Source organism: Vipera berus (genome assembly GCF_964194415.1).
Source record: "Vipera berus genome assembly, chromosome: 5".
In the NCBI taxonomy this organism is placed as follows: Eukaryota; Metazoa; Chordata; class Lepidosauria; order Squamata; family Viperidae; genus Vipera; species Vipera berus.
In genome coordinates, this window is record NC_138207.1 from 14331642 (window position 1) to 14357679 (window position 26038).

Genomic DNA, 26038 nt, shown 5'->3' on the forward strand with positions numbered 1-26038 from the left:
GGAAAAGTATGGGTCTTAGCAAAAAAAATAAAATAAAATGGGGATACATGCACAGACATTTTCTCAACAGGAGAGGAAATGAAAAAAGACCCGATTTACTGATGGGAAAAGTGATGGAGCAGGAGAAAGAAGACAGCTGGCAAGTCATGGTAGTTTAGAGAATTTTAGCGTCTGAAGACTGGCTGTTCCATAGATGCACAAGAAAAGATTACTAAACAAATTGGACTTTGTGGGGTTCTATCCAGTAGGGAAAGAAATTGCCTAGGAGGATATGATCCAGAGGAGGGTAAGTGCATCACATTTGGGGATCGTATTCCAGAAGAAGCTTAAGGAACTATGTTCTAACATATTGTGAGCCAAATATAATTAATGTCCTTGCTTAACTCTGAGAGGGGAGAGTTGAAGAAACATTTTTCTCCTTAACTGTTTAAATGCTATCAAGAAGCCTTTTTTCAGTCAGAGAAATAGTTAATTCAGAAATACTGGAAATTGCAGAGTTTAAATCAAGAACTGCTTTACCACAACCTAACCTTGTTATATCGTAACTTGTGTAAAAAAAGGAAATAGGGTGATCTAAAAGGAAATAGAAGGGATAATTGACTGTTTATCAAAACTGGCTAGAAGCTGCGTAATCCATTTTTTATGCCTGGAAATAGAACTAAGACATTTTCCATTAGCAATCTCTGTTACAAACAAAGGGAATGAAACATGCACAAAGGTATGTATGTTAGACTTGTCTGGTCATTTTTTTAACACACCAAAGCTTTCTATTTGCCATTACTGAATTTGAACCAGTTATTTTATTGTAATTTAGTTCAAGCAAGCTAGGATTTAAATATGGTTCAAACTTAATTGTACATTTTGATTTATTTAAATGATTTATCTGCCTGTAAAGGAAAGGGATGCGGTGGCTCAGTGGGTTAAAATGCTGAGCTTGTCGATCAGAAGGTTGGCAGTTTGGCGGGTCGAATCCCGAGTGCCGCGTAGCAGAGTGAGTGCCTGTTAACTCGTCCCAGCTTCTGCCAACCTAGCAGTTCAAAAGCACGTAAAAAATGCAAATAGAAAAATAGGGACCACTACGGTGGGAAGGTAACAGCGTTCCGTGTGCCTTTGGCATCTAGTCATGCCGGCCACATGACCACCGAGACGTCCTCGGACAAGCGCTGGCTCTTCAGCTTTGAAATGGAGATGAGCACCGGCCCCTAGAGTCGGAAACGACTAGCACGCATGTGCGGGGGAACCTTTATCTTTACCAAAGGAAAGAGAAGTTGGGTGCAAGAAGTCAGGAACCAGAGTTGTTCAAATGACTACAAATTTACTCCATACTATCGCTGTACAAGAATCTGAAATCCTAGTTGTTGTGGGGAAAATAGGAGGAGGATGGTTTGTTGAATGTGTTCACTGCCTTGGGTTATTTGTAAAAAAATGATAAAGGTGAGATACAAACAAACAAATAAATAAAAATAGTTTTGGATATTTACAACCAAACTTTGAAAAGAAGTTTGAAAAGAAAGACAAACTTTTTGTTACTCTTCTTCAGACATAAGACTATGTCAGCCCTGTTCATTCATAATATTTACTGATGAACTTTAATAGATTATTAATGCTCATTAATAATTATTGTCATGATGACTTATTTATGAACTGCCTTTCTTCACATGTTCCTTTTATAATGAAAAGAGAAAGAGTGGTTCTAAAAATAGAGATTTTCCATTCTTATGAGAATAAAAAAAGATCCCTATAAGCAAATATAATTGAGATACAAATAAATGCAAATGGAAAGAACTCAGAAATAAACTGTGACCTGCACATAACCTTAATTATAATTCTACTTTAGTATTTGTTGCAAAAGATTTGCTGCTCGTTTTCCACTATGTTACCCAGTGTTTCAATGCAAATTACACCAATTATATGGAAGACTGACAGACTAAGTTACTGCTTATTGTTTTATAATTCTGTTATGTTAATTTAAAGTACCATAGACATTTGAAACTCTTTTCAACCTTCAATGCCAAATAAGGGAATTAAGGAAATTTACTTAATAATTTATAGTCTCAGTCAGATTTCTTTAAATTAGAAAATTTTGGTTTAGCTTGCTTAGTTTCTACTTATATATTTAGAGTCCTCTTAATCATACTGATTCAGAATCAAGCTAGCAAATATAAAATAGTGTACCAGTGATAAAAGCGTATAATTAAGATAATGTTAGCAACAACAGCACTTCATATTAAAAGCTGAAAAAATATCCTTGATTCTCCATTAAATTCATTTCAGAAAAATCATAAACTTTTTTTTTGCAAGATTTGTCACAGATACCTGGAACTCCAGCACAAATCTTTACCAACATGGGGAGCCTGTAATGCATAGGAAGATTTGCCCCAGTTTCTACTTGAATACTAAGGTAAATGTATGAAAGAAAGATTTTCTGCCTTCCTCGTTACTCATCTCATATGTCAGAGTCACAAGTAATTCTGTATAAAGGGAAATGTAATAATAATAATAATAATAATAATAATAATAATAATAATAATAATAATAATAATAATAATAATAATAATAATAATAAGAAGAAGAAGAAGAAGAAGAAGAAGAAGAAGAAGAAGAAGAAGAAGAAGAAGAAGAAGAAGAAGAAGAAGAAGAAGAAGAAGAAGATGATGATGATGATGATGTTGTTGGAAGGGACCTTGGAGGTCATCTAGTCCAACCCCCTGCTCAAGCAGGAAACCCTTAATCCTATCCCATAATCTAAGTTCAGTAGCATTTGGATTCAAAATAGAAATCAGTGGTGGAAATGGTCATCTGGCTTCTCATAAAAAAACTGTTTTTCTTCCCTAAATTAGAACTTTTGAACTAGATAGATCAGCAATCTGTCTCTGTCACAGAGACATTTTCTCATATTTAAAGATGAACTACACACAGAAATGTAACAGCTATATCCTTTGATCAGCAAGTTAGCCTTTCTAATAAACATGACAAAGTATTTCCCTGAGGACTCAGGGCGGTTTACAGGGAATTAAAAATCCAACATACAAAAGTTAAAACCGAATTAAAAAGGACTCAGGGCAGTTTACAGGGCAGAATTTAAAAACAATACAATATAAAATTAAAATAAAATTTAATTAAGTATAGCCCCAAAAAGTCAAAATCACAATTTAAAATCATTAAAACCCCTCAGTCCAGGCCAGATAGCTCAAAGAGCCAGGTTTTTAGGTCCCGGCGAAATGAACGAAGGTCGGGGACAGTCCGAAGTTCCGTTGGCAGTTGATTCCATAGGGCAGGTGCACCCACAGAGAACGCCCTACCCCTGGGGATCACCCACCGGCAATCCTTGACCGGCGGTACCCTGAGGAGGCCCTCCCTGTGGGAGCGCACAGGACGATGGGAAATTGACACTGGCAGCAGGTGCTCCCTCAGATAATTCGGGCCCATGCCATTTAGGGCTTTATAGGTCATCACCAGCACCTTGAATCTCACCTGGAGGGCAACTGGAAGCCAATGCAGCTCGCAGAGAAGAGGTGTTACATTGGAGTATTGGGAGACTCCCATCACAACTCGCGCGGCTGCATTCTGCACTAGCTGAAGCCTCCGAGTGGTCCTCAAGGGCAGTCCCATGTAGAGAGCATTGCAGTAGTCTAGCTGGGAGGTCACGAGCGCATGGGTGACTGTGCGTAGGGCATCTCGGTCCAGATAGGGCCGCAACTGGCACACCAGGCGAACCTGGGCAAAAGCCCCCTTGGCCACGGCTCCTATATGATCTTCCAAACTGAGCCGTGAATCCAGGAGGACGCCCAAGTTGCGGGCCCTATTGTCGGGGGGTAACGGGGGGTAGCATATGGCCATCCTTAAACCACCAAGTTTAGGCAGCTAAACAAATGATACACAAAAAACAATTTTACTGATGACACAGAAAAGAAATTAGGAATAATCATAATACTATAACCCAAGTGCCTCAAAATAACTCACAATGCTCACAATACCAAACATCCAGTTTCGGTTCCAAACCAACTGTATTTGCTTTAACATGTGAAGGCATTCAAGGCCTTCCAGAAAGTCAATAGGTTGGGTTATGCAGATCTCATCCAGATCCCTCTGGGAAGAATTTTCCAATAGGCAGGTGCCATCACAGAGAAGACATATCTCTAGTCCTCCAAAATGACATTGTTGGAGGCAAAGGACTCAAACAATTCCTACCATGCCAGATCTGGTAAGGAAAGAGGGAAACCGCTGGCCAGGGGGGCATTTGCCCAGGTTCGCCTGGTGCACCAGTTGCACCCCTATCTGGACCGAAATTCCCTATATACGGTCACTCATGCACTCGTTACCTCCCGTATAGACTACTGCAATGCTCTCTACATGGGACTGCCCTTGAAAACCACCCGAAGGCTTCAACTGGTGCAGAATGTGGCTGTGCAGGTTGTGATGGGAGCGTCCCGATACTCCCATATTACACCCCTCCTGCGTGAGCTGCATTGGTTACCGGTTGTCCTCCGGGTGAGATTTAAGGTGCTGGTTCTTACCTATAAAGCCCTACATCGCTTAGGTCCGGGATATTTGCAGGACCGTCTGCTGCCAGGAACGACTGCCCATCGCCCTGTGCACTCACACAGGGAGGCCCTCCTCAGGGAGCCATCGGCCAGACAATGTCGACTGGCAACCCCCAGGGGGAGGGCCTTCTCTGTGGGGGCACCTGCCCTTTGGAATCAACTCCCCTTGGAGCTCCGGATGGCCCCGGATCTCCGTTCCTTTCGTCGTGACCTTAAAACATGGCTTTTTCAACAGGCCGACCTGGACTGATGGAAGGGAGGTTTTCTTAATTTTGTTTTATTGTGTTTTTAATTGGACTATTTATGGGATAATTTGATTCAATACCTTTTAATGTTTGTATTTTGTGTTTTTATCATTGTTAGCTGCCCTGAGTCCTTTGGGAGATAGGGCGGCATACAAATCCCATAAATAAATAAATAAATAAATAAATAAATAAATAAATAAATAAATAAATAAATAAATAAATAAATAAATAAATAAAAGAAATAAATAAATAAATAAATAGTAGAAATAAATAAATAAATAAATAAATAAATAAATAAATAAATAAATAAATAAATAAATAAATAAATAAATAAATAAATAAATAAATAAATAAATAAATAAATAAATAAATAATCTGGCCCAGTGTCAAGCAAGACTTTAAAGTTTATAACCTTGAAATGCATGTGTCAGCCTATTCTCACAGCAGTGGTATTAGGTAGGTCCAGAAATGGGGACAAATAACACATAAATATAGTTCCTACATGTTTTTTAGGCAAAATCCCTGGATTCCATACCAAGGGCTACTCCATGCAGAATCAGAAATGAAAGATCTCCAGATCTAGGGGGCCCAAAATCCTTCAGACATTCAGTCTTGTTAGGGCACAATCACAGCCTCTTCCTTTATATCTAGACCCTCATTGCCTTTTGGCATGAGGTAAGAACCTTAATGGAATCACTTGTGTACCTAAAATGGAGATATGTAACAGAACCATCAAGACAGTAGTTAGTACTCTCCATACCTCCCCACCCCAACTTTTGCTGCTGATGAAAAAGTGTCTGCATTGGAAAGTTACTAAGGTCATTTGTGACTGTGGGAACGTGGGGAAATATGGGAAGAATAATAGACATAAACAATGAGCAGATTCTGAACAGTTCAATGGTAGCTGATTTCATAAAGAGTAGTTCAGTCCTAGTTGCAAAAAGTCCTGGAAGAAGATATTTAAAGTGTTCACCTTAATGAGGTCACTAAGAAATAAAATCTGGAATTTCCTATTACCTTTTCCAAGATTCTTTACTTTAACCCTCATTTGTGAATTAAAGCACCTTTTTGAAATCTGAATAATCCTTGCTCCCTTGTTCATATCTTGTTGACAATTTGTTTAGTGAAGAAGTAGTGTACCTATTCTGCACCTGACATATCTTATAAGGCCTTCTCAAACTTGCCTCTTCAACTTGCTTTCAGAAGTTGTGGGAGGCTTTTAAGAAGGGACTGGACAACTATTTGTCTAAAATGTATAGGGTCTCCTGATTGGGAAGGGGGTTGGACTAAAAGACTCCCAATTCTGTTATTCTGTTAAAGGATCTTAGTATTTTGGAACTATTCTTTAGCACCAAAGAATCCCTTATAAAGATAATGGGATTCTCTTGTTTGAGAGATCCTCCCCACCCAGCCCCAATTAATTCCTTGAAATATGCTCCTTGAAGTTATCTGTTTACAAATGGCCAAATCATATTGAATGGTATTGTTTCCATTTTGCTCCTAATTTTCAATTTACATAATGTTCACAGCAAGGAATATAGATTTAAAAAATTTCTGCCATATGGGTGTGACAAGCTCCATTGATTTGTCTTTTTAATTTCCTTAGTACCCATATAATGAAGGTAGAATTTATTGGTGTTTATGAGCTAACCATTTGAGTGTCTCCCCATTTGGGTAAGCTGTGTTTGCATTTGTGATATGTGCTATAGATGATATCCTATTTGTGGCTAATCAGTGTACTTGTTCAATGAATTCTGTTGCCAGGAGTGAAAGAAATGCAGTAATATTTCCAAATCTGGATCTTTCTATTTATGATTCTGGTTTTATGTAGCTTTCACTACTTGTCACCAAGTATTTATATCCTTCCTATGCACATATCTTGTTTTGTTTGTTTTCTATTGGAATTCTGAAAGTAGCACTGTTCCATACAGATATTCAAGATACCCCAACAGTTAGTACAATCTCAATTAGTCTCACTTGGATTCAAAGATTGCTATGAACATTTAATGCCTTCACAGCTTCCATTCCATTCCACTCTTGATCACAGCTACATGCTTAGCTCACAGCTTTGAACTTGAAAATCAACTGATCAGTAATTCAATTTGAAGAATGATACTACAATTTATCTCCTGTTGTTATCATAATTCAGATGCATATCTCTAATGTTGACTTTCTATAGATTTCAATCAATGCAATCCTAGACTCCTATTCAAGGATGGGTTGAACGTGGCTAGGAACCCTTGTTCTCTGTGTGCATGTTTTCCGAATCTTCTCTTTCAGTGTACCACCATCTCTGCAGCCTCCCTGGCTTTCTTTGTATACATTCCATCCCAGGTCAAGAGAAGACATCATGATGGTGGTGCTTCCCTTTGGCCTTTTCGCATTGGAAATGCAGACAACCAGTAAAGTTTCCGACTGAGGAGAGAAGTGGAACTGAAAGCAGTTGCTGAGCAGCAGCCTCCACCTCAAGCAATAAAGTTCAAAAAAAGAACTTACAGAATTTTGAAAGAATGCCTTGAGCACCCTAAGAATAAAGTAGAATGATGGAAGCCTCTTTGGGCCTGGGAGAAAACCTTTGAAAAGGTTCAAGGCAGAATTTGGTGCAACATTAATATTCTCCTTCCAAGAAAAGGTCATCTGCGGGTCTTTGAGAAAGGAGCAGAACAGGTCTAAAAGCCGTCTTTAGTGTGTCTTTAGCAGTGGATATCCCCACTCTGTGAGAAGTGTTTAAATGCTATAAATTCATAAAGGTTGGTTGTGCCCCATCCCTTAGCAAACTTCTCAGCTTCTCTAAGGAAGGGCCTACAAGTTGTTGCTTCTACAATCAACTTTGGAAATAAGCTGCTCTTTAACTCCAAAAGGCAAAAAGGACAAATACAAAAAATGGAAAGAGGGTCACATAACTAAGGCCGATTATCAGCAGACAGCCAGAACATGCAAAGATTAAGTCAGGAAAGCAAAGGCTCAGAACAAACAAAGACTTGCAACAGAAATCAAGGATAATAAAAAAAAAAATCATTTTTTCCAATATATTAACTACAAGAAAAAAGTCAACAGGCAACAGAGAGCCCTCCCTTCACCTTTTAACTCATGTTAACAGTCTTTTATCATCCTTGCCTCTCTCTATTTTTATTTTTAAATTTAAAATTATAACATTTAAATTATAAATGTATATGAGTATAATTTATACACAAATTTCTCAGTAAAATCATTGCATGACTCTTCTCTGTGGGTGCGCCTGCCCTCTGGAACCAGCTGCCCGTGGAGCTGAGGACCGCCCCTGACCTTCATTCATTCCGCCAGGACCTGAAGACCTGGCTCTTTGAGCTCTCTGACCCAGGCTGAGAATTTTTAACTGGGGTTTTTATTTTTAGGGATAATTTAATCTTTTTTAATTGTTTTTTAACTTTTGTATTTTGTATTGGTTTGGTTTTTAAATACCCTGTAAACCGCCCTGAGTCCTTCGGGAAAGGGCGGTATATAAATCTAAATAAATAAATAAATAAATAAATAAATAAATAAATAAATAAATAAATAAATAAATAAATAAATAAATAAATAAATAAATAAATAAATATAAAAGAGAGGAAGGATAGATACAGACTGAGAGAGAGATTTTAAAGTTAGCCCTGGCAAGTGAGAGATGAGGAAAGAAAATAATATTATTAGTCTGGATCAGAACTCAACATATGGCAGATTCCCCTTCCCCCTCAAAAATAAGAAAATTCAAGAAGTTGAGGTATTTAAAACCTGAAGAACAGAATGCGAATTTGGTTGTTTCTTGAACAAAGATGCCATCCATTTTTCCCCTTGGAAATTTATGGTACATTCAAAGGCTTTAGACTCTATTGTACCTTCCATGCAAAGTTCTATTTTTTACCTTCCTGATCTTTGCCAAATTTTGAAATTTATGTCTCTTCTTTAGAGTTCTTCCTTAGGGTTAAACATAATATACATAATAGCATTCTTTTGTCTTGTTTTTTGATGTAAGTTGGAGTGAGGGAAATTTACTGGCCTGGAGTCATTCAGGTTGAAGACCTGGAGGCCTTCTATGGTTAAAGGTGAACTTAGAAATCTCCCACATCTTAACTACTACACAACACTGGTTCTACTAGAAGAAGAGGGACTGAGTCAATGTTACACCCACCAAAATTTCAGAAACTTAGTCCAGGAATTAAAATTAAAAATCTGCTATCAAATGACTGTCCCAAAGCTTAAATTCTAATTATTTTAGCAAGAAAGATGAAACTTAACTCTGGCAATTGTGGGAATTCACACTATTCCTTTTTTTTTAAATAAGAGAATTGCCAAAATGAAAAGAAATTAATGTCAGGCAATGATCAGCTTCAGAGAGACCTAAATTATTATAAGACAGAACAAATATTAGAAGACAAAAATAGCCATAAATAGCCTTTAAAAATACATTTTACTTTAATATGATTTTGATATGCAAATGTTAAAGACTGAGTGAAATAAAAAAGTGGAGATACTTAATTTTCTCTAAACAATAGGAAATTGTTTTACTATCTGTGTCAAAAAATTCAGTAGGTGTTAGACATCAACTTATTTAGCACCAACACAAACAAAAAACAATAGCTTAGACTTATTGGATACCACTTTTTTAAGGAAAAGACTATAATGCTTCATTAAAACTGTTATATTTTGGGGAAGCAGTCATTACACATATTCATTTGACTTTCAGACATTGTTTAATATTTTTGGATATCCATCTTCTTTTGAAGTACATACTCATTAGTGAGGAATGGGTGGCTGGGCAACCAAAATGAATTCTATCTGCCCTTCTAATTAGTAAAGTATTTGTCCTTCAACCACTGCAAAGATAAGAAAATGGCCTCAATTTCTCAACGCATTGAAGATCTGATGTTCCTTGCAACTTATAATTGAGTTGCTTACACTTAAAAAGAAATTTGATATTGCTGTGTAAAACTTTCTATAAAGATGAAGTCAATCCTCAATGCATACACTAAGCTTTCCTTTTTTCTATTTCCTTTTTTCCATCTTTTTGTCTGTTTAATTAAAAATACAAAAATAAAAAGAACAAAAATGATGTTCATGATTTATCAGCAAATAGAAACCGCCCCTGTGAATCGAGTGAGTTGGGACACAAACAGTTTTTCAGCTTCAGCTCTGTTCATTTCATATATACCTTGAGCACTGCTGAAGGATGTATTTATAGATTCATGGCAGGTACAGGTCCTTTGAGGCACAGGGGAGTATCCTGGGTAATTTCCAGTTTAGTTCCATCCTGTACACTCCCACTCAATTCCTATATCTGGATCAGAGCAAGTACACATGCCACTCAGTTTAGCTAGCAAAAAAATAAAGTTTATTAAATACTGCAAAAAATAAAAAACCTGGCAAAATAGGACCACAGGGAGTCAAAAACAGCAAGGAAGACACATGCATGAACAATAAGCAAAAGGTTAAAAGATCAGAAGGATGTTTTTAATAACTTTATTCAATATCTATCTATCTATCTATCTATCTATCTATCTATCTATCTATCTATCTATCTATCTATCTATCTATCTATCTATCTATCCATCCATCCATCTATCCATCCACGCACGCACCCACCTATCTACCTACCTACCTACCTACCTACCTACCTAACTACTTTCCTATTCCAAGTGTTGCTTTACCAAGGCATTATACCACTTTATAATGCACATTTGGAATATTGCATCCAGTTTTGGTCTCCATTATATAAAAAAAGATGCTGAGAAACTAGAAAGAGCGCAGAGAAGAGCAAAAAAGATGATTAAGGGACTGGAGCTAAAATATACAAAAAATAGTTGCAGGAATTAGGTATGTCTACTTTAATGAAAAGAAGGAGAAGGAGTGACACGATAGCAGTGTTCCAATATCTCAGGGGCTGCCACAAAGAAGAGGGAGTCAAGCTATTCTCCAAAGCACCTGAAGGCAGGACAAGAAACAATGGATGGAAACTAATTAAGGAGAGAACCACCCTAGAACTAAGGAGAAATTTCTGAATAGTTAGAACAATTAGTCAGTAGAATGATTAATCAAACTATTCACAAATAACTTTCCAGAGCACCAAAAACATTGCTGTACTAATTAGCAGGTACAATTGTTCCCAGATTAGTATAAGGTTAGTCCTTCACCATTTTATGTATATAACAGTAGCAGAAGAGACATAGGAAGTAAGACACTAGGTGTTCATTCCTCTATTCTGCACCATTAAAGCAATAACGGTGGATGGGAATGATAACTCCAAAGAATGATGTCAATACTGTAAATGTCATTGCTTACAGACCTCTGCAGAGCTTAGGCCTTTGATTCATGACTTTCACAAGTATCTTGTTTAATCTGGACTGCCAAGTGCATCAAGACTTCAAAATGAAGTGAAATGAAAGATGGAGGGAGGAAATTTTGTATGCCAAAACTTCACTTTGAGCTTGATATTGAAGCACAATAAACAGGATTATGTACTATGCTCTAAACAATTGAGTAACACAATCTTTTGTCAATGAAGATTCTCAGTCATCCAGGTCATATTTATCCAAAAGATGCTTTTTTGCGAGGTAACTGGATTTTCTTGCTTTTCTTTGAAGACGTTTCGCTTCTCATCCGAGAAGCTTCTTCAGATTCAGTTCAGAGCTGAAGAAGCTTCTTGGATGAGAAGTGAAATGACTTCAAAGAAAAACAAGACAGTCCAGTTGCCTCGTGAAAAGCATTTTTGGGATAACACAATCTTTTGCACATTCTTCCCTAGTCTGTGTCACCTATACTATTCCTAAGACAAAAGGTAAGGCTTAAGTTTAGCCTGAAATCCTTTGCAGGTGATAGAAATATTGCTTGCTTTTTTCCTTCTTTGCTGTTGCTATACATATTTACCTTTAAAACAGGCAGCTTACTTGAGGCTTGTGAGAATACCATAATGGAGTCAGATGAGATTGCTTTTCCATCTAATCATCCCTTGAGGAATGAAACAGGTTGTCATCTTTTGGGATAAATAACAGGTTGTCATCTTTTGGGATAAATACAGGGCCTGGATCTGATTTACTCCCACTACACAAACTTTCATTTTTATTTTTTTAAAAGAGGACCTTTATTATTAAATTGAAAGAAAGAGAAAAGCTTGCTGTAATAAATGGCCTCTATTTGTTTTCTTTCACATGTGAGGGTGATAACAAAAGGAGGAAAATAAATAGGGAATCACTTATAATCTAAACAACTACATCCTTGTATGAAATTTTAATGTCTCATCATTATAGTATTGCAATGGCCAATTTAAATTTCTTAGCAAAGATCTGAATGTAAGGTAACATTGTACATCTTTATGCATTTGAACAAGATTTTTCCCTTATTAGAGGTGGAAATACAAGCAATATTTTAATGTTCATGTTGTTTCCCAGCGTTCAGCTATTTTACACAAATTCACATATATTATGCTTAACAAAATAGAGAGACAAATGTGGTTGCCTGCTGCATTTTTATAATGCAGTTTTTTATTTTCATAGGCAAGCTTAAATTGAAAAGCAAGAAAAAAACCCAACCCCATTGAAACGGAAGGTGCCTTTGACAATTATATGTTAATTTAGTTTAATTTGTCATCTTTCTAGGCTGCTCAACTTCCAGATAACTCTGCATGCTTCACAAACTAAAAGCACAACAAAAATAATAAGGAACAATAATCAGTGACAAGTAAAAGAAAAGTGGAATGTTCAGAAATACCTCGAAAGATACCACTTCACCCACCACTAACAGAATAACATAGTTGGAAAGGACCTTGGAGGTCTTCTAGTCCAACCCCCATGCTCAAGGAGGAAACCCTATATCATTTCAGATGTTGTCCAGTCTCTTCTTAAAAACCTCCAGTATTGGAGCACCCATAACTTCTGGAGGCAGGTTGTTCCACTGATTAATTGTTCTAACTGTTAGGAAATTTCTCCTTAGTTCTAGGTTGGTTCTCTCCTTGATAGGTCTTCCATCCATTGCTTCTTGTCCTGCTTTCAGATGCTTTGCCTCTTCTTGGTGGCACCCCCCCCCCACAATACTGGAAGACTGCTATCATGTCACCCTACCCCTTCTTTTCATTAAACTAGCCATACCCATTTCCTGCAACCGTTCTTCAGTCCCCTAATCTTGCTCCCCTCGACACTCTTTCTAGAGTTGCAACATCTTTTTTATATTGTGGCAACCAAAATTGGATGCAATATCCCAAGTGTGGTCTTATAAAGTGGTAATAACACTTCATGTGATCTTGATCTACAGGAGAATCCATTCAAACATCTACCAAGCTTGATGCCTGGGGAACTTGGACATGGTGGATCAAGTTGCTGAATCAAGTCAGCTACAAAGTTCCACTTGGCTTCAGTGTAGTGCAGGGGTCTTCAAACTTGGCCCTTTTATGACTTGTGGACCTCAACTCCCAAAATTCCTCAGCCACGCACACTGGCTGAGGAATTCTGGGAGTTGAAGTCCACAAGTCATAAAAGGGCCAAGTTTGAAGACCCCTGGTTAGTGCTTGGTTTTCTTATCAGAGTGACTCACCTGGTTCTCAATGTTGCGAGTCACCCCACTCATGCCCTAGCTCTTTCACTATTTCTTGACAACTGGAAGTTAGTGTCCATGTTGTCCTAGAAATTGGGATACTCTCTTTGTTTTTGATGCTTCCAGTTGCAGCACTGCTGATAGTTACATTCTTCCTGTCTGCCGGAATAGTGCAGACATGAATGTCTCATGACTGGTCTGACCCAGCAACAGCCATCACAAAAGAGCAAAGCAAAGAAAAATCAAGTGCATCATTCAGATTCTTGAATATAACCCTTCAAAATGTATATTATACATTTAACTTTTTACACATACTTAAAGTAATAATAAACAAGGCCAATACTCTGTCTGTGGGAGGGAATGTTGTCTGGATTCCCAGAAGGGAGGAAATGCATTCTAGATAAACAAAAGGCATCATAGTTTGGGTAGTTTGTGAGAGAGAAAGAAGGTGAAGACGGATCCTCCCTACAAGTTCTCATAGAATATGTTTCGGGGTACAAGTAATCTGTATTACGTTGGCAAGATTTCTGTCTATAGGTGGGAGCAATAAAGAAATCTGCTTAGAATAATCATAGCACGTCTTTCTTTGCTTCTTGAGCCTGAGCATATGCCTCAAAACATGTATGTTTATCTCAATGTCTGTTTTTTCTTGGTTAACTGCAGATGCAAAAATGCTGGAGAATAAGACTGCAGATAACAAGGACAGTCAGCAAATATTTATAATTTCTGCTCAAATTATGGATAGGTGGATGTGGGAAAGATTTGACCGAACTTCTATTCGCCTTTGTTTTTAGTGGATAATAAACTTTCCTCTTATAACTTAATCTAATATCTTGGAATAGGCAGAGAGAGAGAGAGACAGACAGAGAGAGAGAGAGAGAGAGAGAGAGAGAGAGAGAGAGAGAGAGAGAGAGAGAGAGAGAGAGAGAGAGAGAGAGAGAGAGAGAGAGAGAGAGAGAGAGAGAGAGAAGGGTCTAAAGTTCTCAATTTTAGCATGACATATTTATTTATCTGATTAAACTGACAGGACAAAGCTATGCTGTGCTGTCCTAGAGGCCAACATGCCCTCCTCAGTCAGAGATAGTGGTAGAAGGGCCTGGCGGAGGGCTGTGAGTTGCGAAGAAGGCTATAGATGAATAAGTTGTATTAGTGTTTAAAACAATAATTTGTTGTTGTTGTTAGTTGCGAAGTCGTGTCCAACCCATTGTGACCCCATGGACTATGTTCCTCCAGGCCTTCCTGTCCTCTACCATCTTCTGGAGTCCATTTAAGCTCACGCCTACTGCTTCAGTGACTCCATCCAGCCACCTCATTCTCTGTCGTCCACTTCTTCTCTTGCCCTCAATCTTTCCCAGCATTAGGCTCTTCTCCAGTGAGTCCTTCCTTCTCATTAGGTGGCCAAAGTATTTGAGTTTTAGCTTCAGGATCTGGCCTTCTAAAGAGCAGTCAGGGTTGATCTCCTTTAGGACTGACCGGTTTGAATGCCCTGCAGTCCAAGGGACTCGCAGGAGGTGCTATATAAAAGTTAGGGAATCACCTCCGTGCAGTGTGTGGACTAATTATAATTACTATTTTGTCACAACCAAAAAAAATATTACCAACAAATGCATTGATACTAACAAATACCATGCTAGTATGGTTTATCTCAAAGAAATCAAAATAGTACCATTTTAGCTACTTTAGCATCTGTCTTATACTTGATTTTAAAACATTATCTCTTTAAGTTTCCTAGCAACAGATCTGCCTTTAAGTGGTTATAAACATACATTTCGATTTGTTTAGCAATCTAGGCAAAGATCCAAATAACTACTTACCTGGACTTGTGCTCTGAAAGTTTTCACTTTCTCCTTTGAATGGTAAACATCTTCTGGCATTTCATAACCTACTTGTCAAGCTCTCCATTGTACAAAAGCTTTGCTTCAGACTCTAATTTGAGAAGTACAAATGTGAAACTTCCTTAGGGACATAAAACAAATGGTACAGATCTTTGGATACAGATCCTAGAGGACTGCTATGTCTCCATAGTTGATTTAAGCCTCATTCATACATTCAAGTTCCAATACCTGAGGGCAATAAAAGGTCCTTTTACCAGGCAAATGCTTTTTTTTGCAAATCCTCTTGGTTGTGACCAAGAATTTTCTCAGTTCTTTTTCTTTTACATAATTTATACAATGGGGTGTATTAAAGTGGCTTTTTATAAACACAGCACATGAGGTGGGTGGGTTGGCGCCACATTTAAGTCCCTCTGTACCCTAAATCTCTACAAAGACTCTTGTATAAACATACAGTTCCATGTTTCTAGTTCATGAGGAAGCATATGTGTGAAGGCAAAGTACTTAGCTATGACCGATGTCTTACTATTGACTGGCACCAAAGTATAGGCAAACAAGAGCTGTTTCTCTTTCTCACTGTCATGAATGTCCCAGTCACCTTTCTAATTCTAAAAGAGCCTTGGTGGCGCAGTGGGCTAATGCCTCCTTAAGTAACACCAGCTGCCTGCAATTAGTGCAGGTTCGCATCCCACCAGGCTCAAGGTTGACTCAGCCTTCCATCCTTCCGAGGTAGGTAAAATGAGGACCCAGATTGTTGGGGGCAATTAAGCTGACTTTGTAATAATGCCGCTTGGGGTGTGTGTGAAAGCCCTAATAAGCAGGCATATACATAGAATGAAGGCTACTGCTAAGCTTGTAAGCCGCCCTGAGTCTTCGGAGAAGGGCGGGATATAAATGGAATTAAAATAAATAAATAAATAATTCTTTCTAGAGATACAAGTCATAGGTGAAGATAGTGACAAGAATGAGCAACTAAGTAGTCATGGCAATAATAAAATATATTTTAGGACCCACAGTAAGGACCCAACTATGATTTCCATTAATGGTCATACTGGAATGGATGGAAAGCATTCTCTAAGGGAGGAAATACCGTATATGTGTTATATATGTAAACAATCCGTTAATTGTTGTGTATATATGTTAACAATACAAATAAGACTGCATCATCAAAGTGTATAAACATAAAGCCATCTGACAGGAAAACACGCGGGAACTTTGACAGCTGTCAAAGTTCTCCGTACAGCGCAGGCGCCACCACTGACAGCTCGCGGCTGTCAAACTCCGGACCATGAGGAAGCCTGAGCTGTCAAAGCGTCCACCGCACAGCGCAGGCGCAACCTCTGACAGCTCGCGGCTGTCAAACACCAAACCACGCGGAAGCCGGAGCTGTCAACAGAAGACAACGCGGATTGGTCCCTGCCTGACACGGCGCCAAAAGAAACACCTCCGATTGGTCCTCGCTACCAGCTGCCGGCTATAAAAGCCGAACTAGTTATTCTATGTTTGCCTTACTTCTAATAAACCTGTTGTTAACTAGCCTGTCGTCCCGAGTGGTCCTTCGGCTACTTCACTGGCGACGAGGGTGGGATTGCTTCGGAGCTGAAGTCACGGCCGTGGAAGAGAGTTCCCAGCAAGAGCTGTCACGGAAGTTTTAACTTCCAGCGGAGCAACCCAGGACCGGACGACATGGCAAACTTCGGCCGTGTGAGGGAGTTTGATACCCGCCATCCCGAAAGATGGCAATCACACCTTGGCCAAGTCGAGGGATTCCTCCTCGTCAGTAAAATCACTGACGACCGAGCAAAGGCCGCAGCTCTGCTGTACATCAGCGGACCCCCGGTGTATGATGCAGCCGTCGGCTTGTTCAGCCCGGTGCCCATCACTGAAGTCTCCTACGCGGACCTAGTGGACCAGCTGAACAAGTACTACATGCCGGCTCGTTCAGAACTGTACTGGCGGGTGCAATTCGCACAAAAGAAACAACGGCAGGACGAGCCCGCCAACGAGTTCATCGCTGGGGTCAGACATGCCGCACGGAACTGCTGTTTCCCCGACCTGGAAGACCGCATCAGAGACCAGGTGGTGATCGGTCTGAGGGACGAGAGGCTACAGAAGAAACTGACGTCCAAACCTGACATGAACCTGGCAGAGCTGACCAGAGAGATCATGGCATACGAACACAGCCACAAGAAGAAGCCGACAAACACGACCCCAGAGACCCCTGCGACCGTCTACCAAGAAAGCGCGACCTTCAGCGATAGCGGAGAGTCGGTGGACTTCACCGATGGAGAAGCCCTACAGCGCAGAATGGAGCACCGGCAGCCGAGGAGAGGCAACACGTCGGACCGCCGTGGGTCCAGGAAACCCCCACCGCCACCACCGCGTTACGAGCAACGAGCCGCCTGTGCCAGCTGCGGGGGCAACCATGCCCGAGGAAGCTGCCGTTTTAGGAACGCGAAATGCCACAACTGCGGGAAGACTGGTCACATCAAGCCGGTGTGCCGCAGCAAGGGCCGGGACAACATCAATGAGGTGGAGGCAAATTCCCCAGGTAGGCCGGCTGCCCAGGCCAGCAGGGAAACCCCACCAGGGCCCCTGGTAGGGACAATAGACAGGGTAAACAGCATAAGCTCCAAGGTTAAGGTTTGGGTCAAAATTCAGGGGGTGCCTTGCCACATGGAAGTAGATTCAGGGTCAGCAGTCTCCTTAATTTCGCTGACAACCTATCAGGAGATCTGTCAGAAAGGCCGAGGACAAATTCCTCTGAAACAAACTCAGGTACACCTAGCGGACTTCCAGAAAACCCCCATTCCATTGGAAGGAAAAGCCAAGGTCGTGGTGCAGTACAAGGGGTTCAAAGGTCCCCTGGAGGTTTTAGTCACGCCAGGGAACCGTACCAACTTGATAGGGCTAAACTGGTTCAGTGCACTAGGCATCGCCCTAACGGGGGTTAACACCATTCAAGCACCCAGCCTAGAAGCCGTTTGCGATAAGTACGCCGACGTTTTCGATGGCACTTTAGGAAAATATACGGGTCCCCCCATTTCCTTGCAGTTAAACCCAGCAATCCAACCAATTAAAATAAGAGCCAGGAGGGTACCCTTTGCCCTCAAAGAAAAAATTGAAAACGAACTTGATCGCCTCGTAGGACTAGGGGTGCTTGAGCCAACAGAAGGGGGAACCTGGGAGACCCCTATTGTCACCCCAATCAAACCTAATGGTGAAGTGAGAGTGTGCGCTGATTATAAGGCGACAGTCAACCTAGCCCTCAGCCCCCATGCTTACCCAGTGCCAGCGGTAAGGGACGTATTTGCTTCCATCCGCTCTGGCGCCCTTTTCGCCAAGCTTGACCTCACGCAGGCGTATTTGCAACTGCCTGTCACTGATGACACCGCGGAGGCCCAGACAATTGTCACCCACCGCGGTGCCTTTAAGGTAAAGAGGCTCCAATTTGGCATATCGGCGGCCCCGGGTATATTTCAGGGTATCATGGAGAAGACCCTGAAAGGAATACCCGGGGTCTGCCCCTATTTCGACGATGTTCTCATCGCCGGAGAAAACGAAGCGAACTTAGCTGACAGGCTGTCAGCTGTGCTGAGCCGGCTCAGAGAAGCCGGCCTCAAACTTAAGCGGGAAAAGTGCTCTATTGGAGTCACATCCACGGAATTCCTAGGGTACAAAATAGACAGCCAGGGCATCCACCCCACCTCTGAAAAACTTCAGGCTATCCAGACCGCACCCAGCCCTAGGAATAAGCAAGAGCTTCAATCCTTTCTAGGACTGTTAAACTTTTACCACGCCTTCATTCCCCATAAAGCCACTATTGCGGAGCCTCTGCACAGGCTCCTAGACAAGGGTACAACTTGGTCCTGGACCAAAGAACATGAGAATAGCTTCCAATCGTTAAAAAAGATTATCTGCCACAGTTCAACTATCACCCTTTTCAGAGAGGACACCCCAATATGCATCGCTTGCGATGCCTCGCCCTACGGAATCGGGGCTGTCTTAAGTCACCTATTCAAGGACGGTACACAAAGACCCATAGCCTTCTATTCACACACTCTGACCAAAGCTGAAAGAAACTATGCACAAATTGACAGGGAAGCCCTAGCGATAGTAGCAGGGGTCAAAAAATTTCACGATTACCTGTATGGAAGACCATTTACTATATTTACGGATCACAAACCCCTGCTAGGCATATTCACTTGGAATAAAACTACTCCACAAATTCTCTCACCGAGAATTTTAAGATGGTCAACATTCTTAGCAGCCTATTCCTATCAGTTAATACATAAACCAGGTAAGGAATTGGGACATGCTGACTGCCTCAGCAGACTGCCCATACAAACCAGAGACTCAGACCCAGCCCCAGCCAGCCAGATTTTAGCAATCTCCCAACTTCCAGAATGCCCCCTGACTGCAAACATTATAGCTAACAATTCAGCCAAAGATAAGATACTCGCCAGAGTCCTCAAGTGGGCCACAACAGGGTGGCCAGCTCAAAACCCACAACCCCAATTCCAACCTTATTATAACAGAAAAAATGAGATCTCAACACATAGAGGATGCCTGCTGTGGGGAAATAGGGTCATCATACCAGAGAAAAACATAGACCAAACATTACACATTTTACATGAAGGACACCCGGGAATTGTAAAAATGAAGGCAATGGCTAGAAGTTATGTGTGGTGGCCAGGCATAGATAAACAAATAGAAAAGTATGTGGGTGGGTGTTATACCTGTCAAGAGACCAGAAATGAACCACCCCAAGCACCAATCCATAAATGGGAGGCTACAAGGAACCCTTGGTCACGTATACATATAGATTTTGCAGGACCTACCCAGGGCCAAAGTTTCTTAATTGTAGTGGACAGCTATTCAAAATGGCTGGAAATCACACCCCTTAGAAAAACAACATCCGAAACCACTATTCAAGCCTTACGAAAAATATTCGCTACACACGGCCTACCTGACACCATAGTTTCCGACAACGGACCTCAATTCACCTCTCGTGAATTTCAGATCTTCGCTATGAAGAATTGTATTAGGCTGGTCACGTCGGCGCCGTTTCACCCATCGTCGAACGGAATGGCTGAAATTATGGTGCGATACACAAAAGAAGCGTTGAAAAAATTCGTTAGAGGAAATTGGCAGAGGCGACTCAGCCAGTTCCTCTTATCACAACACACAACTCCATGCACTACAACCGGCAAATCTCCGGCGGAATTAAGATGGGGGAGGAGGCTAATCACACGTCTCGACAGACTGCACCCTGACACATACCCGGAAGAAAAACAGCACCCCCACCCCGCCCGCACACTTAACCCTGGTCAATTGATTTGGGCACGATCATACTCAGATAAAAACAAGTGGGTCCAAGGGACAGTAATAAAACAAACAGGGCCTATCTCATACCTTATAGCTACGCAGGCACACGGCAACATACGCCGCCATATTGACCAGCTCAGACCCAGACAACCACCATACAATTCTGAGCGACCAACCAGTGCCGACATACAACCCCCGCCGGAAATGATACCTATCCCAAACCAGGAACAGGAACACCAAAATGAAGAACCAGAACCAGAACACCCTCCCCCCCTTCGCCGCTCAACCAGAAATCGAAAACCCCCCACCTACCTAAAAGACTATCAGTGGGCAGGTTCAAACATCCAAGAGGAAAGAAATGCACCAGGGGAGGGGTAAGGGGTGTGTTATATATGTAAACAATCCGTTAATTGTTGTGTATATATGTTAACAATACAAATAAGACTGCATCATCAAAGTGTATAAACATAAAGCCATCTGACAGGAAAACACGCGGGAACTTTGACAGCTGTCAAAGTTCTCCGTACAGCGCAGGCGCCACCACTGACAGCTCGCGGCTGTCAAACTCCGGACCATGAGGAAGCCTGAGCTGTCAAAGCGTCCACCGCACAGCGCAGGCGCAACCTCTGACAGCTCGCGGCTGTCAAACACCAAACCACGCGGAAGCCGGAGCTGTCAACAGAAGACAACGCGGATTGGTCCCTGCCTGACACGGCGCCAAAAGAAACACCTCCGATTGGTCCTCGCTACCAGCTGCCGGCTATAAAAGCCGAACTAGTTATTCTATGTTTGCCTTACTTCTAATAAACCTGTTGTTAACTAGCCTGTCGTCCCGAGTGGTCCTTCGGCTACTTCAGTATATATATATTTTTTTAAGATGCAAGTGAAAAACACAGCTTCTTCGTGCTTGGGCAGTCTCTCATCAGCATGTGATACCATATCCAAAACCAAGAATGCCATGTGGCAATTCTTCCAAGCTGAATTCTTTATTAGAATATTAGAATATTTTTTTTTATCAGCCAAGTGTGATTGGACACACACGGAATTTCTGGTGCATAAGCTCTCAGTGTACATACAAACAGCAAATAATATAATCTTTAAGATAACCAATAGAATTCTTTATTGTTTCACACCTATAGACAAAATGTTGCCAAAATGAAGATCTACTATCTATACCTACAATATGTGAGCTATTAGGAAGGGGCTGTCTTCACCCTCTTTCTTTCACACAAAATTTCTGGGCTAAGTTGCCTCTTACTCCTCTGGAATGTGGCCCTCCCTCCTGGGAGTCTGCCCCCTCACTACATCCCTCACACATCCAATGATAAGCACAATTATAATTGTTCAAAATACCATTTGCCTATCCCTATCTAATGAACTGTATGCATATTTCCATCTTTTATGGTTGTTCATTAGCTAACATTAAAACCATAAGTATCATTTTTGGGTAAGTTCCACTATAAAGCTTATTTTATTGGCTTTTGCAGGGAAAGTTAATCAGTCCCATACGCTCCGATACACCTATATGTAATGCATACAGAAATATATACAGACGTTGTAGGTGCTTCATCACTTAAGTTTTTAAAGAAGAGAATGGACAGCCACTTGTCTGAAATGATATAGGGTCTCCTGCTTGAGCAGGGGGCTGGACTAGAAGACCTCCAAGGTCCCTTCCAGCACTATTCTGATTGTTGTTATTACATGCGGTTAAGATGCTGGGCTTGTTGGCTGGAAAACTGGCAGCCCAGTTTCGAGACCTGAAAGCCACATGACAAGGTAAGCTCCTGTCCTCACCTCTGCCAATCTAGGAGCTCAAAAGCATGGAAATGCGAGTAAACAAATAGGTACCACTTTGGTGGGAAGGCAACAGTGCTCCATGATGTCATGCTGGAATGTCTTTGGACAGCACTGGCTCAGTAACCGTGAAATGGAGACGAGCATCATCTCTTCTGGTCAGCAAGGACAAGCAGAGTAAAATCTGCAGGGACTCCTTTACATTTTTTTTTAAACACCTTTTTTTTGCGTATTCTTAAATCTTGTATATTTAGATCAACGTTCTCCTTTTTGTGTTATGTCTGCTTTTCTTATGCTGATCTATCTACAAGCTTTTCACTTTGTATGATTGCCCCTGTAAGAAAAGCAAGACATAAACAGGAGGCAAAACGATAAGGGGTGGGTGGGAGAGACAAGCTATTTCCATTGGGACCACACAGCGCAGACCCAAAATATAAAATTGCAGCTTTCACAATTTAATCTCTCATGGATGGCTGCTCGAAAGCATTCTCTTTTAGAACTCCATTGCCAGAACCCATTTCAAGGATAACAGTTTCTTTTTCTTTATCTACTGGATATATTTTAATTTCCTGGCTTCTGTCTGCTTCCCTCCTTCACGTTTGACAAATGTGTTTGCTATTAGATCACCCCTTCTCCTGCAGCGGCTTCATTTGTATTCGTTTACATGGCAGGTCTCATTTTTACAGCTAGTGGACCCTTTCCTTTTATTTTTTCTTTTGTTTGCTTTGTTGTTGTTGGCATGTATGTGTTGGCGTGTACCCTAAGGCTTGTCCCAGAGTACCTTCACAAATTAATATTTGGGGTTTTAGTTTTAGTTTAGTTTTATTGTATTTGTATACCACCCTTCTCCCGAAGGACTCAGGGCGGTGAACAGGGCATACATAAAAAATACAACATACAAAAATTAAAAAAGAATTAAATAGTAGCCCAGCTAAAACAGTCGGTAACAATATACAATATAAAAATCCCCATTAAAAATCCCCATTAAAACCCCGACATATCCCCATCAGGCCAGGCCGGCTTAAACAACAGACATACATTGTATTGCACTGATGCTCATGCAATATTACCTTAATCAGCTTAATTCTTTTTTTTTCTTTTCTTTTTTTTCTATCTGCGTTTCCCAGATAGCAACCTCCACATATATTCACATAAAGGAAACCATTCACAATTCAAGGTCAATTTGTTTCATGTAGGTATTTTGACCGATCTGAGAAGTCAGTTCTCTCCTATTTAGTTACAGGTTTTAAATTGCACTGCTACACATAGTCTCAGCAGGTGGCAGTATCTGGTTAGTCTTGCCAGGGTTTGGAAGCTAAGCTGTGTTTGATCCAGTTAGAATTTGGATGGGATAATTCGGGTAATACTAATGCTATGAACAAGGGAGGGAGGAGGAAACTGGAAGAAGGTAGTTGTAAACCACTTTTATACGGTTGTCAAGAAATTATGTCAAGCTAGACATGATGTCACAAAGCCTCAGGCTCAACTTGAAAGAAACTTTACTCTTTAATCCTTTACATACTAAAAAATAGAGAGCATACTAAGAAGAACTGTGGTTCTTTTTGTATTGTACCATTTTTCATGACAGTAAATTGGCCCACAGATCAAGAAAAGTAATCTAAATTAGTACAAATATATTTTTGTGAAACGGAAGGGCTGCTAAATCCGTTCTGCTCCACACAATCTTTTTCAGTTTTTCTCAGATATTGTCCCATTGTCTCAACCTTTTATGAATATATTGTAAAAAAGCCTGTATAGAAAATGTTCTGTACTTTTCTTCACATTTCTTTTAATATATATGCATTTTTAGAAACCATTTTCTCTATTATATGCCCTTTTGTACACAATTTTTCTGGAATATATACAAGTTTTAAATATCTTTAGAAACTGCATTACAAAAAAAAAAAAACAGTGTTTGGATAGAACTCAAAATATGACAAAATTACCTCAACTCAAGTCCAAGACAAGGCAATTGATATTGCAATTATTCGAGTAAATGCAGATTGATGCAGATGAAATGGAAGTTGAACATTCTATGGATACATAAAATAAAGCACCACGGTATAAACTAAGAGATTGTAGCATTTTAATCCTGCCTTAGGCATGAAAGCTAGCTGGGTGACTTTGGACCAGCCATTCTTTGTCAGCCCAACCCACCTCACAACGTTGTTGTTGTGGGGAAAATAGGAGGAGAAAGGAGTACTGGATATGTTTGCCATTTTGAGTTGTTTATAAAAATAATAAAGTTGTGATATAACTACTGTAACTAGTTAACTAACTAAATAATAAACAGATAGACGTACAGGTAGACAGAAATGTTCAAGTCATGTGGAATAATAGGAGAAGAGTTTTGTGGTACAAATCAAAGCAAAATGCAGTCGAACAGATGTATGTATCAAAGAAAATTCAATGTTTATAGCAAAAATTATATATGGACATCACCAGCTGGACAATGCTCAGAGCAAACTGAAGATATATTCTGCAAACAAAAATGAAGTTCTATTCTCTTGGCAAACAGAAAATCAGATGATCATGAGCTCCTTATTCCAAAAATACAGTTATATTAGAGAAAACAAAATAATCAGATAGAGTCTTAACAATAGTTCACATGGTTATATAGTAAAGATACAGATTAGGTGTAGTAGGTTAGACCTGATAAAGAGTGCCTGAAGAATTCTGGACTGAAAGTTTTGAAATAATTAAAGATGAAGTGCACAGAAATATCTCAAACACAAAAGAGCAAAATGGTTCTCTGTTGATATGCTGTTGATATGTTGATATGATAAGATGTAAGGCAAAAGGCAATAAAGATAGAAGAGAATCGCCCAAATAAAAGATGAGTAGATTATAAGAAGATGCATGGGATTATATCTTAATTAGCAAAACAATGAAATTGATGATAGCAATTAAATGGGAAGGAGAAGAGTTTTATTTAAGAGAATTGCAGAAATCAAAGAAAGCATTTGTAAAAAGATTGGTGCAATAAAAAAACAAAGAACACAAAGATCCACTGGGAAAAGATGCTACAAATAAAATTAGCATTAATATAGGGAAGAACCAGAGAAGAAAAAAGGTTCTCAGAATTGAGTGTACATATGGATGGTTCAACTAGAGCCAATCATTCTGGAAAGGGCTCAATGGGTTTTAGAAGATATTGCAAAACAATGAAATTGCAATCTTTGATGAAACTAGTAGAACTGTTTAAAGTCTTACAAGATGACCCAACTAAGTAAGACCACACCTGGAATACTGCAGCCAATTTTGGTCACCATATCACAAAAAAGACGTTGAGAGTTTGGAAAAAATTCAGAGAAGAGCAATGAAGATGCTGGAGACTAAAACATATGAAGAAGGGTTGCAGGTCTTGGGCTTGGCTAGTCTTAAGGAAAGAAGAAATAGGGGAGACACGATAGCAGTGTTCCAGTATCTGAGGGGCTGCCACAAGGCAGAGGGGGCCAGGTTGTTAACCAGAGGGAAGGACGAGAAACAATGGGTGGAGAGAAGCAACCTGGAATTAAGGAGAAACTTCCTGACAGTGAGGACAATCAACCAGTGGAACAGCTTACCCACAGAAATCATGGGCACTCCATCACTGGAGATTTTTAAGAAGAGACTGGACAATCACATGTCTGAGATGGTATAGGTTCTCCTGTTTGAGCAGGGGGCTGGGCTAGAAGACCTCCAAGGTCCCTTCCAGCTCCATTCTTTCCATTCCATTCCATTCTATTCTATTAAGTGATGCATGCACTTTAGGTGT

The 26038-nt window shown here is 40.3% G+C and overlaps 1 protein-coding gene across 7 annotated transcripts in view; it reads right to left on the reverse strand.

The window, feature by feature from the left end:
* NAALADL2 (N-acetylated alpha-linked acidic dipeptidase like 2) overlaps positions 1 to 26038 on the reverse strand; it is a 649741-nt gene that overhangs the window by 515504 nt on the left and 108199 nt on the right. Inside the window, exon 1 of one of the 7 annotated variants that reach the window (XM_081328123.1) lies at positions 15142 to 15233. The exons of the other annotated variants lie outside the window; for them this stretch is intronic. The gene's annotated coding sequence lies outside the window, so the exon portion shown is untranslated. Of the gene's footprint in view, positions 1 to 15141; positions 15234 to 26038 lie in introns of those variants that run through there. 7 annotated transcript variants of the gene reach the window in all.